This window comes from Nyctereutes procyonoides, unplaced genomic scaffold (genome assembly GCF_905146905.1).
Source record: "Nyctereutes procyonoides isolate TBG_1078 unplaced genomic scaffold, NYPRO_anot_genome, whole genome shotgun sequence".
In the NCBI taxonomy this organism is placed as follows: domain Eukaryota; kingdom Metazoa; phylum Chordata; class Mammalia; order Carnivora; family Canidae; genus Nyctereutes; species Nyctereutes procyonoides.
This window is the reverse complement of record NW_026575042.1, coordinates 41,307,666-41,324,153: the sequence shown is the minus strand read 5'-3', so window position 1 is coordinate 41,324,153 and position 16,488 is coordinate 41,307,666. Positions and strand designations below refer to the sequence as shown.

Sequence of the window (16,488 nt, the reverse complement as noted above, 5' to 3'; positions counted from 1 at the left end):
TTATTTGTTGTTGGAGTTTTTGGACAAAGTGACGATGAACAAATGCATTTCATATGACAAGTTTACCTGGAAGCCTTTGTGATTATTTTAAAACTTTGAGGTTTAGTTTCCAAAATATTCCTTAACATAATATTTTGCATTTTTCCAGAATAATTATCAAGAAGTCAATGAATGCCCAGAACTAATATTTTTACAATGTTGTGATGTTTCTCTTGGTTTTATATGCAAATTGTAAAAGGAAGCCTATAGAAAACTTTTATTTTCACATCCAATTAAACTAAACTCAATAATTAAGTATTTTGACTTGATGAAATTGTTTATGTTTTTTAATGATTTATTTACTTTAGAGAGAGGGTGATTAGAGGAGGGGACAGAGGGAAAAGGAGAGAGAATTTCAAGCAGTTCCCTGCTGAGTGTGGAGCCTGACACACGGCTCTCACAACCTGTGAGATCATGGCCTGACCAAAATCACAAGCGGGACACTTAACCAACTGAGCTACCCAGGCACCCTTGCTTAATTAAATTTAATACGGGCTACTAAATTATATGATGTACGTATGCGGAAAAGAGAAATAATTTTGATATGCATGCTTCTTATCGCACAAACAAGGATGCAATCAGCAGTTTCAAACCTAAACAATAAAGTCAGGATTGATTTTACACTGTCAAAGAAATCTTTAACAACAGAAAGAGATTTTCATTTATTTGCACCTAGTAAACTCAAATATACATGAGCATGTTTAGTAAATTAAATGGAAAGATTGTTTTATGTGCCTTAAGGAGACATTATAGTACATGTTCTAAAAGATAAATGAAGAGAGTTGAAATACAGCATAAGATTTAGCATTTGTCAAATCAAAATTGAAGGTAGCAGCTAGTAAATTGGATTTTCTTTTACAGTAATGTGTAGTTCACCTTCTATCATTGTAACAAATATTATAATATATACTTTACAACATCATATCTTTCATCTACTTTTGTTGCTGAAATTTTAAGAATAAGATGGGTCTTTAGTGTTGCTCGACCACAATTCACTGTTAAGCATGCAAAGTGTGTTTCCTTAAGGATGTGTTTTTCCATAGAGAAAATATTAGCCATCAATTGTCAACTCAGATACAGAATAAATAGCACTATCAGTACTCAGTTCAGGTTCAAAGGAGTCTCTGAATTGTGGTATTGAGTCAGCGAGAGGTACTAATCATCTCAGGGCTCAGCTGTTCTCAACTGCAGGGAAAGACAACTTGGGTATTTCATTGAATCTTTTTTTTCTCCCAGATGCTAAAAAATAAATGGAAGAACAGGAAAAGAACACTTCTTTGTTCATCAAATCACAGAAAGTGTCTGCTAACTCAGGTGGTATGTAAGAATACATTACAATTGAGTAAAAAAGGAAAAACCCAAAAAAACCCACACCCAAAAAAATCCATTTTCCCCAGGAGTTTTAAAACATTTATATTGTGATTTTGGGGTATTTGACAAACAGATACTAACTGATTTAGAATCAGTGATGAAAAATATCTGATGACTTTCGCCTCCCCTGCAAGAGATAGAAAATCCAGTTTTTGTGGGACTGTATTTCTTAAGCTAATGTGATATTTGATACAAAGAATTCTAAAAATTGAAATAGCACCCAGTGCTGAAAGGTAAAAAGTGCATATTTTTATGGAGTTATTTTTCTTTTCAAAGAGGAAGCCTAGTGTTAATTGTTGAGTTTCTGCTATGCACTAAAGTGTAATCTGCTGGTGTTGGACTGGTTCACTTTCCGTACCTCTCACAACCCTCTACATATGGTGAATATTTTTACTGTCATTTTAGAGACCAGAACAATGAGTTTTAGTGAGGTTATAAGCAGCCTTTCAGAGTCATCAGCTAATAAGTGCTGCAGAACAGATTTGAGCCAAGATGACCTGATGTGAAAGCCATGCTTGTCTATTACAGTAAGAGTCACATGCAGAACACGGTTCAATCAATCATCCATTCATCCATTTTGGAGAAGGACAAATCCTTTTAAGTATTTAAACATCCACCTGCCTGGTGATTGATAAAGATTTTTAAATTGTTATTTATCTGAAAGCTTTGGGGGGGTTATTTATGGTAATTGGAATATTGAAATGTTTTAAATGATCCTGAAAAAAACTAAACTTATTCCTTCATTGAGGAACTGGGTTGTAACACAAAGAGAGGAGGGAGAGCAATGATAAATAGACTAGATAGACAGACAGATGATAGATAAATGGTAGCTAGATGATAGAGAAACATAGAGATGACATTTAGAGGAATTACTATGACGACTCAGGAGACACATGTGTTAGTGGAAGGAAATTGTCCATATGGTGCCTCTTCCAGAGACTTCAGTAAAGATTTAAATTACTCTATAACATTAATTACTTTTAACATTGCTTTTGAATATGACACCATTTTGTTACTAACCATAAGGAAGCATAGATTTTATTAGGGCAATATTGAGTGTTTATTAGATGCCAAGTATGATCTTAGATGTTAGGAATACAAAGATGAAAAAAACAAAATGAAGCAAAACAAACCCATGATCCCTGCCTTCCAGAAGATTTCAGTTTAGTAAGGGAGGCATATGTGTAATAAAGAAATAATCATGCAAATCATAGTAGAGTCACAATTTTCATAAGGGTTCTGGAGGAAAGATAACAGTACACTTTAAGTAAAGATATGGGCAGGGAGATGTTTTGAGGATATTATATTTAAACACAAAACTGACAAAGTATAAAGAGTTAAAGCACCAGGAGAAGTCTTCCCTGGTGTTTCAGTATTGACCTCTCTGAGGCAAGAGAGTATCCCCTCTCCTATCAGATGATCTGCTTTAGGGACAGAGGAAACAACAAGTGCAAAGATGCTGAGAGGGAAACATGGTTGTGTGACCAGAGAAGCTAATAAACCAATGATACTGGAGTAGTGAAAGATGTATGATTTCAGAGACAAAGGCAGGAATAGTATTAGGTTAGGCTTTATCAAGATTTTTTGAATTATTCCAAGCACTACAGAAAGCCTTTGAATGTTGAGAACAGAGAAGTCATATGATCCAGTGAAATTTTTCAGTGGAATGGCTGTGTGGAAAAGAGCCTCCGGGGGCCAGGGTGAAGCAAAGAGATTGGCCATGAGGCTGTTGTGATTGTGGAGAGAGGAGTGATGGTGCTCAGTCCAAGGTGCTAATACAGGAACAAGTTAGGAAGTGAGAAGTAGTTGGACTCATGAGATATATTGTAATTAGAACTGATAAAATTTTGTTAAGAATTAAACATGAGATGAGAGAAAATATATAAGTATCAAAGGAGTTTTTCTAGAAAAATATGGCAGTGACTATTAGGGATTTTGTTATTTTCTTATTCTATTTATTTTGTTCTATTCTATTCTATTTTATTATGTTTTATTTTGAGGAAAGCTATTAAGCATGTTTGGCAGCTGGTGAGAATGAGTCTGTACAGAGGAGGTAAAAATTAATTTGAAGGAGAGAAGGGAGATAATTCCGAGTTGAATTCTTTAGTAGCGGGAAGTGACAGGACCTATTAAAAATCAGTTGTTTATCTTAAGTAATGGCACAGGCAATTCATCTGTTTTAATTGAAGAGAAATACATCTATGCATGTGCTTATTGAAAGTGGGAAGATGGAAAAGGTAACATTGATTATTTCTGTGAATATCTAAGCAAGGTCAATGGCTGAATGAGGGAGTGAAGATACGGGTAAAAAGCAAGAAAAAATGTGAAATGTATAGTTTGGAAAGAGGGATTGTGAATTTGCTTGCAGCATAGGATAGTATTAGTGTAAGGATATCAGGATGTAAGACTACTTTTCTGAGCTAACGTAACAAAACACTTGTTTCCCAGCTAGATTTAAATTTTTGTCCCTAATACTTGAAAACTGTCCCAAACACTCAAAATACTGGTGTCTGCTGGGCACGTGAAATGTCACATGTGTTATCTGTGTGCATGTGTATGTGTGCACACGTTTGCACACATGTGTGCACACTTCATGTGTTATGAGCAGGGAGGATTCCAGGCATATTGCATGTATGTTGGATGGTATTTTCAATTGCATCAATGAGACTATTTTGCACCAGACTGTTTTGCACCAGAGTAAAACTTTAGAGACAAAGTGTGAGGGAGCACATGTATACACAGTTTTATAGGAAAGGGGATAAACTAAGATTGATGTATTTATCGAAGGCTTATAATGTGTCAGGTGCTTCATGAGTGGCACGTTTCATTTAATCCTGACAACATGACTAGGATAGGCATTGTTATTCCCTCTTTGAAAAGCACAAGAAAATTGGAGTTAAGGAGCACGGAACCAGAAAAGTGGCAGATGCAAGATTCAAAACCCAGTCTATTTTCCTCCAAAAACTGTATGCTTTTCAACTATTTCACGCTGCATTATTATTTTCCATAAAGACAAGTGTTAAGTGTTTCTAGAGGCAGATCTCTTCTAAATCCCAGGGTTTCCCATAAATCAGATACACCAGTCCCACTTGGGGGCTCCAAAGTCTTGCCTTCATTACTCAATCTCACTTTTTTCCTATTACCTCTATGAAAAAGTGACAAAAAGGCAAGACCCGATTTCAGAACTATCTTTGGATACACGTGCAAAACAAATGAATTGAGGGCAGAAGGGGAAAGTCTTGTCAGAGCCACTCTGATCCTTTGGGCTTGGGCTTCCTTGGGTAGTGACTGGGTCATGAGCTAGGCCAAGCCTCCACACCGAGTTCAAAACAATCATTCTTTGAAGTTGTGTATTTTCAGGAACATTTCTTTCTTCCTTTATAGGCTTACAGGAATGAAAATCTGTTAGATGACACGCAACCTGCCCTTTCAAAGCTCCTCAAGGACCCTGGGGATTTTGCAGCCATCTGGAATTTGCTGTCATGCTGTGATTTCTGCAGGTTTGTTTAACTTTTAATCTCTCTAGTCACATCTTTTATTATTCACTCTATGCATAATTTTTGCATTATATAGTCTTTTTTTAAGAAATAGTGGGCTGAAATTGCTCAATTTAATCACAAATGTGACTCTGAAAGGACTCAATGTCTTAAAAGTTATTTCCCTACTTCCTCACATTAAAAAAAAAAAATAAAATGTGTTTTGGCTGCAACATATTTGTTGCTCAGAAATTAAATCCCATCCTCCAAAGGAATGCAGTATAGAGTAGGTTTGAATGAAGACTACGAGCTTTAGGGATTCATTATTAGCAACCAAGATAACTTTCATTTATCTATTTATTTGCTATCTGCATTTTCCTAGTAGTGCCCTTGGATTTTAGTCATTTATCATGTTTCTAAGCCATAGCATTTTAAGACCAGAGAGAGAATTGCTGACTATATAATTATGGACCCTAAAAAATGAGTTTGCTGAAGATTAATTAATTACCAGGTAACCGTTTGCCTAAAACTCATCTTTTTTTTTTTTTTTTTTTTTTTTTTGAATACAGTGGCACCTTTTTACCTTTTTTCTTCACAACAGTTTTCATTTTAAGGGAAGTTTCCATTTTCTTCCCAGAAGTTCAAGGGGTCCCTTGACACCCCACCAACTTTGAGGAGCCTGTATTAGTGCTGCTGCTCAGCATCTCTCACAGGTATGGCTTCACTGAATTGCGTGCACCTACTTGCATACTAAGTCATCATCTTTTCTATGACCATTGCTGTGTTTGCTCAATTCTATATCCAAGTATCTCACAATATTATTTGTCGCTGTCTGCTTCTCTCAGAATTCTGCTCAAGTCATCGCAGTATCATTTCCAGGGATGGATTCTGACCTCTAGCCCGAACCATTAGTAGAATCCTACTCTGAGCTGAATAGAATATCCTGTCACCACTCTCCTGTCCATTTGACTTACAGCATTTCTCGTGTCTAGGATTGTGTTTTCCTCACCTGCAAGACACCACCAGCTTTGATTCAACTAAATGTCCCTCTCCTATCCCAGTTACTTTAATTTATATCACCCAGGCCAGAGAACACCCTGATCTTGGCAGATGGTAGAGTTTTCAGCTTTGCTACTGTAACCGATCTAAAGAAGAATTTGTCCACCTGATGATACACACCAAACCACTAAAAATACTGACACTGAGCTTTCACAGTGAAGGAAGATAGGGTTATTTATTGGTGTGATGACACACAGGAGAATGGGGATCTGATGTTCTAAAGTCCTGAACTCCTCCAATGGCTTGCAACTGAGGGTTTTTTAAGGGCAAAAAAATCAATGGTAGGGGTTTAAGGTATGGGTTCTTCTAATTGCTCCAGGATTGGGTAAACTTCAAGATTGACTAACCGGGGATGCCTGGGTGGCTCAGCCATTGAACATCTGCCTTCTTTCTGCTTAGGGTGTGATCCCAAAATATGGATCAAGTCCCACATTGGACTCCCTGCAGGGAGCCTGCTTCTCCCTCTGCCTATGTCTCTGCCTCTCTCTCTCTCTCTCTCTCTGTGTGTGTGTCTCTCATGAATGAATAAATGAATGAATAAATAAATTAAAAAGATTGACTAACTGGTAAAGGTCCATCTGGTTTTATCAAGATTATGGTTGGAAAATCATTTCCTTCCCTGCTCCAGGTCTGCAGAACATCTCAGCAATGTGTGTTAGCAATGCTCTCTCTGTTAGCAAAAGCAGAAGCCATACCCTTGTGACCATTATGATGGTGCAGTTTATTTCAGTTTTTTTCCCTCAGGCTAGATTTTCATTATCTTCAGGAAAGCATATTCTAAGCCCCTTTCTGATGTTTTCCCAATAATCTCTAAGTACAGGCTGTGTGCCCTCCAGACTTAATTCTGTTGGTGGTTTTTCACCACTATCTTGTTTCTGTATACATCAAGAATCCTTAAATGCCTACCATGCACTGATACAGAGATGCAGACCGCACAATTTATACAAATATCAAAAAATAAAAAGGAGAAGGTATTTAATTTTGAGGTAAAGATTCAAAAAAATCTAAGCCATAAATGAAAGATATGGTAAGTCTTATATCGACTTTAAAATATTTTATGAAAAAGAATGTGATTGGAGTCATTTTAAAATGGAGTTGGAATGAGCAGCCATTAGAGAGGACTTGCTTTACTTGCCTTTGTTTGAACTAGACCAAAATTTTGGACTGGACAAAACAGCAACTGTTTTGCTTCTCAAACAGGTAGTTGTTTGAGAAGTCAGCAGGAAAATGGACATCTTGATCACAAGGCTGATGATTATGGGCTTTCTGCAGATAAAATCAGCAGTTAATTGATTGAGTTTAGCTTGTTAAGACACCCACAGAAGACACCTTCTTTTTCTCTCCTTCAACTTGTGTGTAATTGGTTTCTTCTTTTTTTCCTCATAAGAACCTCCTGCTTTGGGGCCACCTGGGTGGTGCAATTGGCTAAGCACTGGACTCTTGATTTTGGCCCAGGTTGTGATCTTAGGGTTGTGAAATCAAGCCCTGTGACAGTCTCCATAATCAGCATAAAATCTGCTTAACATTCTCTCCCTTCCTCTCTCTCCCCAACTACTCTCTCTAAAAAAAAAAAAAAAAAAGAAAGAAAGAAAGAAAGAAAGAAAGAAAGAAAGAAAGAAAGAAAGAAAAAGAAAATCTTGCTTTTATCCTATAAGAAGGAACATTTGAGTTTCTACTGAAATCTGTACTCCTCAGATTACAGTTCTTCAATGCAAATAAACATTGGTTGACTCTATGTGGCTCTTTATGTTCAATTTGATAATTTTGTATGACAAAAAACTCCAAACCAGTTAAAGGACAGGGAAAGACTAGAGGAAATATTTATGTCAGGGATGCCTGGGTGGCTCAGCAGTTGAGTGTCTGTCTGCCTTTGGCCGAGGGTATGATCCTGGAGTCCGGGGATCGAGTCTCACGTCAGGTTCCCTGCATGGAGCCTGCTTTTCCCTCTGCCTGTGTCTCTGCCTCTCTCTGTGTCTCTCATTAATAAATAAATAAAATCTTTTAAAAAAGGAAATGTTTATGTCAAATGATGTAATTAGTGTTAAAAAGCAAAAAAGGGAAATCTACAAGTAAATAAGAAAAAGATCAATATAATAAATATGAGTAAACAGTATAAACAGGTGATCTAAAGAGGACAGTCTACAAAAGCTTGAAAAGATACCTTTGTAATGGGAAGAAACTTGGCGTGCCTGATACCATATTGCTTCTCTTTCCCTTGCTACTGTGACCTACAGTGTAAAAACTTCTGTTTAGCCTTGCAGGTAGGCATGTTAATCATCAAAGAAATTTTACTTACGACTGAGATTTGTAAAAACTGCTTTTCACCAGAAACTTACCTCACCCAAGGACACAAGGAAGTATATACAGACATGACCATGTTATGTTTAAGATTTACAGAAATGACATGACCAGGTTCCTATATGCAAAGATCAACTGACCAAGGACAAAGATATTCCATGACCTTCTTCCTTCCATGACCTTTACAGACCTCTGCCACCTTTTGATTTTAATCTCCTCCTGTTTCCCTCATTTGCTAACATAAAAGAAGCTTCAAGTAAGCAGGCTTTCCAAATAAAGTTGCTTTTATTTTCATACCAACATCTTGCCACTTGACTTTTTGGCCTGTTGTGAAGTGAGCAGAATAAGCTTGGACTCCATTACACCTTTACTTACTGATTCATCACATATTTATCAGTTTTCTATTATGTGTTAGGGACTATGAAAACACTTGAGATAGACAACTAAAAAAACAATGAAAACTCACGCTCTTGTATGGAGGTTAAAAAAGAAATTATCAAGAATTAAATATAAAAAATGAGGTGGGGAAGGTTTCTTTAACAAAGAGCTAATGCAAACAAACTCAGCTCAATCCTGTTATTTTTAGAAATACAAATTAAAGCAATGGGATTCATTCTTCTATCACATTGAAGTAGAGGAATAATATCAAAATTTAGGGAGTGTTCTGGGTTAAATTGTGTACCCCAAAATATATGTTGAAATTTTAATCCTTAATACTTTAGGATATGACCTTACTTGGGTAGAGGATCTTTGCGGGGATAATCAAGTTAAAATGAGATCATTAGGTCTAATCCAATATAACTTGAGTCCTCCTAAAAAGGAGAAAATTTGACATAGAAATAGAAATGCACAGAAGGAAGACATGTGAAAATACAGTGAGAAGATGGCCATATAACTGGAATGATGCATTTACAAGCCAAGGAATGCCAAAGATTGCGAACAAACACCAGAAGCTAGACGAGGCAGAGATTCTCCTCTAAAGCTTTCCCAAAGAGCATGGCACTCCTGATACCTTGATTTTGGACATGTAGCCTCCACAAATATGAGACAAAATTCCTGTTGATCTAAGCTACCTGGTTTCTGGTACTTTGTTAAAACAGCCCTAGCAAACTAAGACAATGAGATTGGGGTTATTAGCAGAATCTGTAAAAACTAAAGGACTATTCAAAGGGAAAAGATAGTTACAATATAATTTGAAGGGTGCTCAGATACAGGGAAATAACTTCCTGTGGCAGTTATGCAAAGAGTACCCAATCCATATAGATTGGACAGAGAAAGCTTCTCTCAGGATACATAGCCTTGGCAGATATTCAAGGCCTAACGTAGAATTAGATAATATAAGAAGAGGTTGAACATTTGTACAGGCAGAAGGGCAGCAGGGGGAAAGGCATGGAGACAAGAGGACAGGGCTCTCTGGGACTAAAATTATGCAAGCGTTGTTGGAACTGTGCAAAGGTCAGGGTGAGTGAGGTAGGCAGAGGCTTGTCCATGCAAGGTCCTATTTGACAGGCTATGTAGTTGGCAATCACTTTAGGCAATCAAGAATCATCAGAAGAATTCAAGGCAAAAATAACATCTCAGTGCTTCTTGATGACCAAATCCACTTAAGAGATTATACCTTTATGCAGGGATGCTCTGCTCAGGACCACTTAGCAGAGAAGTGAATGAGAAGCTGAAATCCATCCTGTGTTCTACCTCTCAAGCCACTCACCTGATGTATGGAACATGTGACAACTCTTGTCATTTAAAGACAAGGACAACTTTCTTTAGGACCCTGTGCCATTATTGCAAGCATCCACCTATGCCATTTATCAGGCTTTCCTAGAAGTCCAAATAAGTGCTTTTTAGCCAATCATAATGTACTTTTTTCCACAGTACTCATAAACTGTTATCACTGACAGTGCCTTTTCCTTTCTCCTCTCAGGAATCAGATGATCAAGACTACTACTTCCTCTGTGATCTGGCCTCAACTATTAGAAAAACAACTTAATCCTTGGGGACAAGGTCCTCTGCTTCAGAGGATATCACTTTATTTCAATCTTTAATTCATTAAATATAGTTATTTAATTCTGTGTGTCTAAAACTCTACTATCTATGGGGATTCAAAACATTTATCTCTGCAGGCTAGAAGTTCAAGGTCAACTTGAGAGAGCTAGTAGGGTAAAAATGAACCAGAAGTAGTCTGTATGCACTGGTGTAGTTTTTGGAGTTGAGGTCCAGAGCCAATGGCCAAGAAAAAATTCTTGACAAGTCTTTGGTGCAAAAGGTGCTTTTATTAAAGAACGGGGACAAGACTCATGGGCAGAAAGAGCTGCTGCATGGGGTTGTAAGGAGCAATTGGTTATATACTTTGAGATTGGGGGAAGTAAAGATAAGGGGAGTTCCAAAAGAATTTTCATATATTAAAATACAGAATACCAGAGGCCTTGCTAAAGTCAAGCAAAGGTTGTTTTTCCCTCTAGCAAGGCATTAATGTTAAGACAGTTGGAAATTTTCTGGAGGAAGTTATACTCTGCCTGCCTCAAGTATTTGTCAATGGGTTGCAGGTTATAAGGATATTTAATTTGATCTGCATTTCCATCTGCCTTTGTTTCCCATATCTTGGGACACAAAAAGGGGTGTGGAAAAACCTACCATTTCTATAGGTGGAAGAAGACTTTATGACAAAGCTCTAAAAAATATTTAGTGCTTGATTTGAATGTTAATAATATGAGTAGGATTTTTCTGCTAGCCTGCAAAGAAGGAAAAGGATATTTCAGGCAAAAGAGTCAAGCTGAGGTAAGGAAATGAAACATGGAGCTATGTAGTTTATCCAGAGAAGTTGAAGTCATTTCCAAGACTAGCACCCCAAAAGACAGAGCTATGGAAGGTAGTAAGAAAAGCAGGAAGTAAGTCTGGAGATTTAAGGAGACACAGGTAAAAGAATTGTATATTCTAGGGATGCCTGGGTGGCTCAGCGATTGAGTGTCTGCCTTCAGCTCAGGTCGTGACCCCAGAGTTCTGGGATCAAGTCCCATATCAGGCTCCTTGTGGGGAACCCTCTTCTCCCTCTGCCTATGTCTCTGCCTCTCTCTCTCTCTCTCTCTCTCTCTCTCTCTCTCTGCATCTCTCATGAATAAATAAATCTTAAAAAAAAGAATCATATATTCTATCTTTATTGCTTTTGAGAAGATGAAATAAAACTACTTTTTACCCCCTTTTTAGTTCATATCCAATTGATAATTAATGCATCCTAATCAGATAGGTATAAAGACCAGCTTTATTTTTTATTTTTTTTAAAGATTTTATTTATTTATTCATGAGAGACAGAGAGAAAGAGAGGCAGAGACACAGGCAGAGGGAGAAGCAGGCTCCATGTAGGGAGCTTGACATGGGACTCGATCCCGGGTCTCCAGTATCATACCTCAGGCTGTAGGCGGCGCTAAGCCGCTGCACCACCAGGGCCACCCAAGACCAGCTTTAATACTGATAAACCTGATGTGGAGAATGTGGGACTTGGATCATCATTATCATTCCCCTTTCATGCATAGGCCTGGGGCCTGTGATAAAACACTGAGACTGTAGAAAAAGTTTAATACCCAGCATTGTTCTCTGTTGTGGTAGGATAAAAGAGAGTGACACCTTCTGTTTTAGCAGCCTTTTTTTTTTTTAAAGATTTTATTTACTTATTCTTTTTTTTTAAAAAAGATTTTATTTATTTATTCATGAGAGACAGAGAGAGAGAGAGAGAGAGAGAGAGAGAGGCAGAGGGAGAAGCAGGCTCCATGCAGGGAGCCGGACATGGGACTTGATCCTGGGTCTCCAGGATCAGGCCCTGGACTGAAGGTGGCACTAAACCGCTGAGCCACCCGGGTTGCCCCTTAGCAGCCTCTTAAAATTACAATTGGTGCTTTTTTGAACATTCTTGCATGTTCTAGAAGTGAAAAAATTCAACATAGGATAGACCCATATTCAACCTCAAATTGCTTTCTAAAATGGTTGCACTGTGGAAGTAATGTGTCTTATGTTTTAAACAAAATTATATTTTGTGGCCCCACTTTTTAGTGAGATCTACACACAGAATAGTGCAAATACATATGTACAAATATGTATTACATACGTATAAATGCTGTGTTCTTGCAACACCCATCAAGCAAAAGAAAGTTATTAGCACCTCAGAAGCCTACCCCTGTGCTCCCACAAAAATCACAGACCCTTCCTCCCTCCACCCCATCTAACTACTATATGACTTTTATGATAATAGCACCTTTTTTATGTATATTTTACAATCTATGAATAGATCCCCAAATAGTATTATTTAGTTTCTTTTTTTTTTTTTAGAAATCTGTACACATGAGATCATTATGAATATACTCTTTGGTATCTGACTTCTTTGGCTCAATAATCTGTTGTGAGACACAACCATGTTGCATGTAGCAGTAGCTGACTTTTGTTGTATTTTATTTTTGTTGTTGTATTCTGTATGTTGTTGGATCCTATTATATAAATACATCATAAAATATATACCCCTCTTCCTTGGATGAACATTGGGGCTATATTCTAGTTTATACTGTTTTGAAAGATGGTATCATGAACTATTTTATATATCCTGGTACATATATGAAAAGTTTCTCTAGAATGTATTCCTTCCAGTGGACTTGGGGTATGTATACCCTCCACTTACCAAATAATGCCTGTTTTTCCAAATGAGAAACCAGTTACGCTCAGGTACATGTGCATCAGACTTAGTGCTTCCATCACCAGTTTCAAAACTTCTTCTGTGTCTAATCATTACTGATACTCAGAACTGTCAAGCCTTAAACCTTTTAGCTAACCAATGTGTCTCTAGACATGTTTCATTGTCAATTCAGTTAGTATTTTTATGATTACTGATGAGGTTGAGCATCATTTCATATGCTTATTAGCTGTTTGGATAGTCCTGTTTGGGACCTGCTTTTTTGAGACTTTGCCAGTGTTTTAAGGTTACTCTCTTCTTCTTCTTTCTTCTTTCTTCTTTCTTCTTCTTTCTTTCTTCTTCTTCTTCTTCTTCTTCTTCTTCTTCTTCTTCTTCTTCTTCTCTCTTCTTCTTTCTTCTTCTTCTTCTTCTTCTTCTTCTTCTTCTTCTTCTTCTTCTCTCTCCTTCTTCTTCTTCTTCTTCTTCTTCTTCTTCTTCTTCTTCTTCTTCTTCTTCTTCATTTTTTTTTTATCAAGGCAGCATCAAAAACTAAATGTGAAAAGCAACACTATTATATTTTTAGAAGAAAATGTAGAAGCACATCCTCTTAATCTAAGGGCACAGAAGACTTCCTAAACAATACACAGAATATTCAATGTAAAGGAACAGACTGATAAATTCAACTTAATATTTGAAACTTCACCAAAGGCACTTAAAGGATTATAAAAAGATAAGACAAATGCAAGATTATATTTATAATAAACATAACTGAAATAAATTAAGAATTCCCCACTAGTTTAATGGGTTAGCTCCAACCAGTTAAAATAATGTCCAGTTCTAGGAAATGTTAGATTTATTGGGATGGAAAGAGGGGAGGGGCAGTGGAGGAGGGTCAAAAGCTGTGACTCAGTCTAATGACTCTCATGGAAATGAGACCAGCAGTGTAGAAGTTATTTTCTAAGGCTTCCTGGGTTCCTTTTGTTTGTTACTCTTCTTATTAGCCAGTTGAGTTTGGCCCTTACTTCTCTAGTTATCCAGGAAAGTCACTGCCCCTTGTGGGAGGAGATTAGCAATCTATTAAGAAAGCCCTATTCCCACTTTCATAAAGCTGACCCACAAAAGTCTCTTTTATCCTTTTTTTTTTAAATCAATTTTACCAGTATTTTCCTTCAATTTGTCTGCATTTGGACTCATAGAATGATTTGCCTGTCAACTGTATTTTTCTGTAATAGTTTTATGATTTATATTTTACATACAGATTTTAGAAATTTATCCTGGTATCTGATAAAGAGTGAGTCTAATTTTATCTTATTTCCTGTTCAAGTATCCAGGTTCCTAACACCACTCCTTAGATTTTTTAATTATAGATTTTGCCTAAAATATCGAATAAAACAATTTGGCACCTGATATCCCTCAAAAGTCAAACTCCCTGGCCCCCATTGTCTTCAGGCCTGTAGACTTAGCCCTGCTCATTTTTGTTCCATTGCTGTTTCATACAGATGGTGTGGTAAGGGCTATAGACTGAATGTTTTTGTACTCCGCTAATTCATATGTTGAAGCTCTGATCCCAAATATTATGGTATTTGTGTTGCAGAGTTACAGGGTTCTTGTCCTGCAGTCAAAGAACGGATTTCTCAAACACAAAAGGGTGAAGTGACGGTTTATTAAGTGAAGATGAGAACAGAAAGAAAGCTCTCTAGAATGAGAGGTGTCCTGAGTGAGTTGCCAAATGGTGTAGTTTGGACGGCCAAGAAAGATTTCTTGAGGCGTCTTTGGTGCAAAAAGGTGATTTTATTTAGCATGGGGACAGAACTGGTGGGCAGAAAGAGCTGCACTGGGATCATAAGGAGTGGCCCATTATATGCTTTCAAGTTGGGAGGGGTTAAGACAGTCTAAGTCTCTAAGGAATTTTAGAAGCAAGTTTCCAGAACCTTGAGGGGGCCAGCTATTGTTAGGAAAATGTCATTTATTACTTACTGTCTATAAACTCTTAGTCATGAGACTCTTCAGTTGTATATGAGTGGGTCATCTGCTTGGGGGGTGATTGCCAAAATGTATCTTGGTGGGTAAGACAAAGGAAGTTTTCAAAGGAATTTTTATATGTTAAAGTAGACTCACAGGATCCTGGGAGTTGGCCTGAGATAGCCTTTTGCTCTTAGCAAAGTATCAACATCTAGGCAGTTGAGTCCCTAGAGGAATGTCACTCTGCCTGTTTCACAGACTTGTCAATGTCAATGGGCCAAAAGTAATAAGTAAATTTAGTCAATTTTCTTCTGCCTTTGTTTTCCACATCATTTGGATGTGGGGCCTTTGGGAGGTAACTAGTTCATGAGGGTGGAACCCTCTTGATGGTATTAATGTCTTTATAAGTAAGGACACAGAGAGATGATCATGGAAGGATACAGGAAGAAGAAAGCTTTCTATAAACCAGGAAGAGGGCCCCTACTAAGAAACCAACCATGCTGGCATCCTGACTTGATATCCAGGCTCCAGAATGTGAGAAGTAAATGTTTGTTGCTCAACCAGTGTAGGATATTTGTTATAGCACCCAAAACTGACTAAGACAGCAGGCAAAATAATGGCCCAACAAAAATGTCCATGTCCTAATCCCCAGAATTTGTCAATGTTATAATATGTGGCAAAAGGAAATTAAAGTTACAAATATTATTAAAGTTGCTATTCAGCTGATCTAACAATAAGGAAATTATCCTAAATTTTCTGGGTGTGTCCAGCGTAATCATGATGGTCCTTGAAGATGGATGAACGAAATGGAAGAGAAGGTCAGAATGGTTTGATGTGGGAAGGACTCAACTCACTGTTAATGGATTTGAAACTGTGAGAAGGGGTTAAGTGAACCAAGAAATTCAGGCAGTTTCAAATAATTTGGAAAAGGCGAGGAAATGGATTTTCCCCTAGAACATTCAGAAAGACAGATAGTATTCCTGATGCCTTGATTTTAGGCCAGTGAGACTTGTGTTAGACTTTTGACATAAAGAACATGAGAAAATTAATTTATGTTGTTTTAAACAATTAAGTTGTGGTAATTCGTTTTAACAGCAATAGAAAACTAGTACAGATAGTCAGTATTTTCTAACTGAAAATCTTTTCCTATTTTCTCCTTTTATAGCTTATATATCATTGCCATGTTTCAGGAAAAGGAGGATTCTTGAAATAAGTTACTCGACTATCTTAAGTGTGCTAATCATTCTTCCACTACATCTTCTGCTGTTGTGAGATACACAGTGAGGTTTAATTTTCCTTTGATGTGCTCCTTTCAGGAAGGCATATTTCTGTATTTTGAATGAGTAACCTGATTGTTAAGTTGATTTTTTTGCTTCTATGTGTGTAGTGTTGGGTGGCAGTACTCCCCTCCCTCCTTTACCTTTGCTTTTGTTTTCAGGCTCAAACATTTCCTGAGAGAGCCTAGGATTTTTTGTGTGTGTGTGTGTTCACTCTGAGTAAGAAATACAAATTCAGTCACTTCTAAGTGAACAAAATGTATCTGTTTTTTAAAAAATCTTGTCTACCTTTACCTCTCTGGATGGACAATAGCTCAAAGGAGGTATTTACTAATTAGGCTAACAATTAATC

The 16,488-nt window shown here is 37.2% G+C and overlaps 1 long non-coding RNA gene across 1 annotated transcript; it reads left to right on the top strand.

Annotated features, from left to right (window-relative positions):
• The first annotated feature begins 1,289 nt into the window (after positions 1 to 1,289).
• Positions 1,290 to 10,239, top strand: LOC129507387 (uncharacterized). Its single transcript, XR_008663977.1, has 4 exons — positions 1,290 to 1,356; positions 4,795 to 4,910; positions 5,456 to 5,599; positions 10,168 to 10,239. It is a non-coding gene; the product is annotated as an uncharacterized LOC129507387 (long non-coding RNA).
• Positions 10,240 to 16,488: the final 6,249 nt, after the last annotated feature.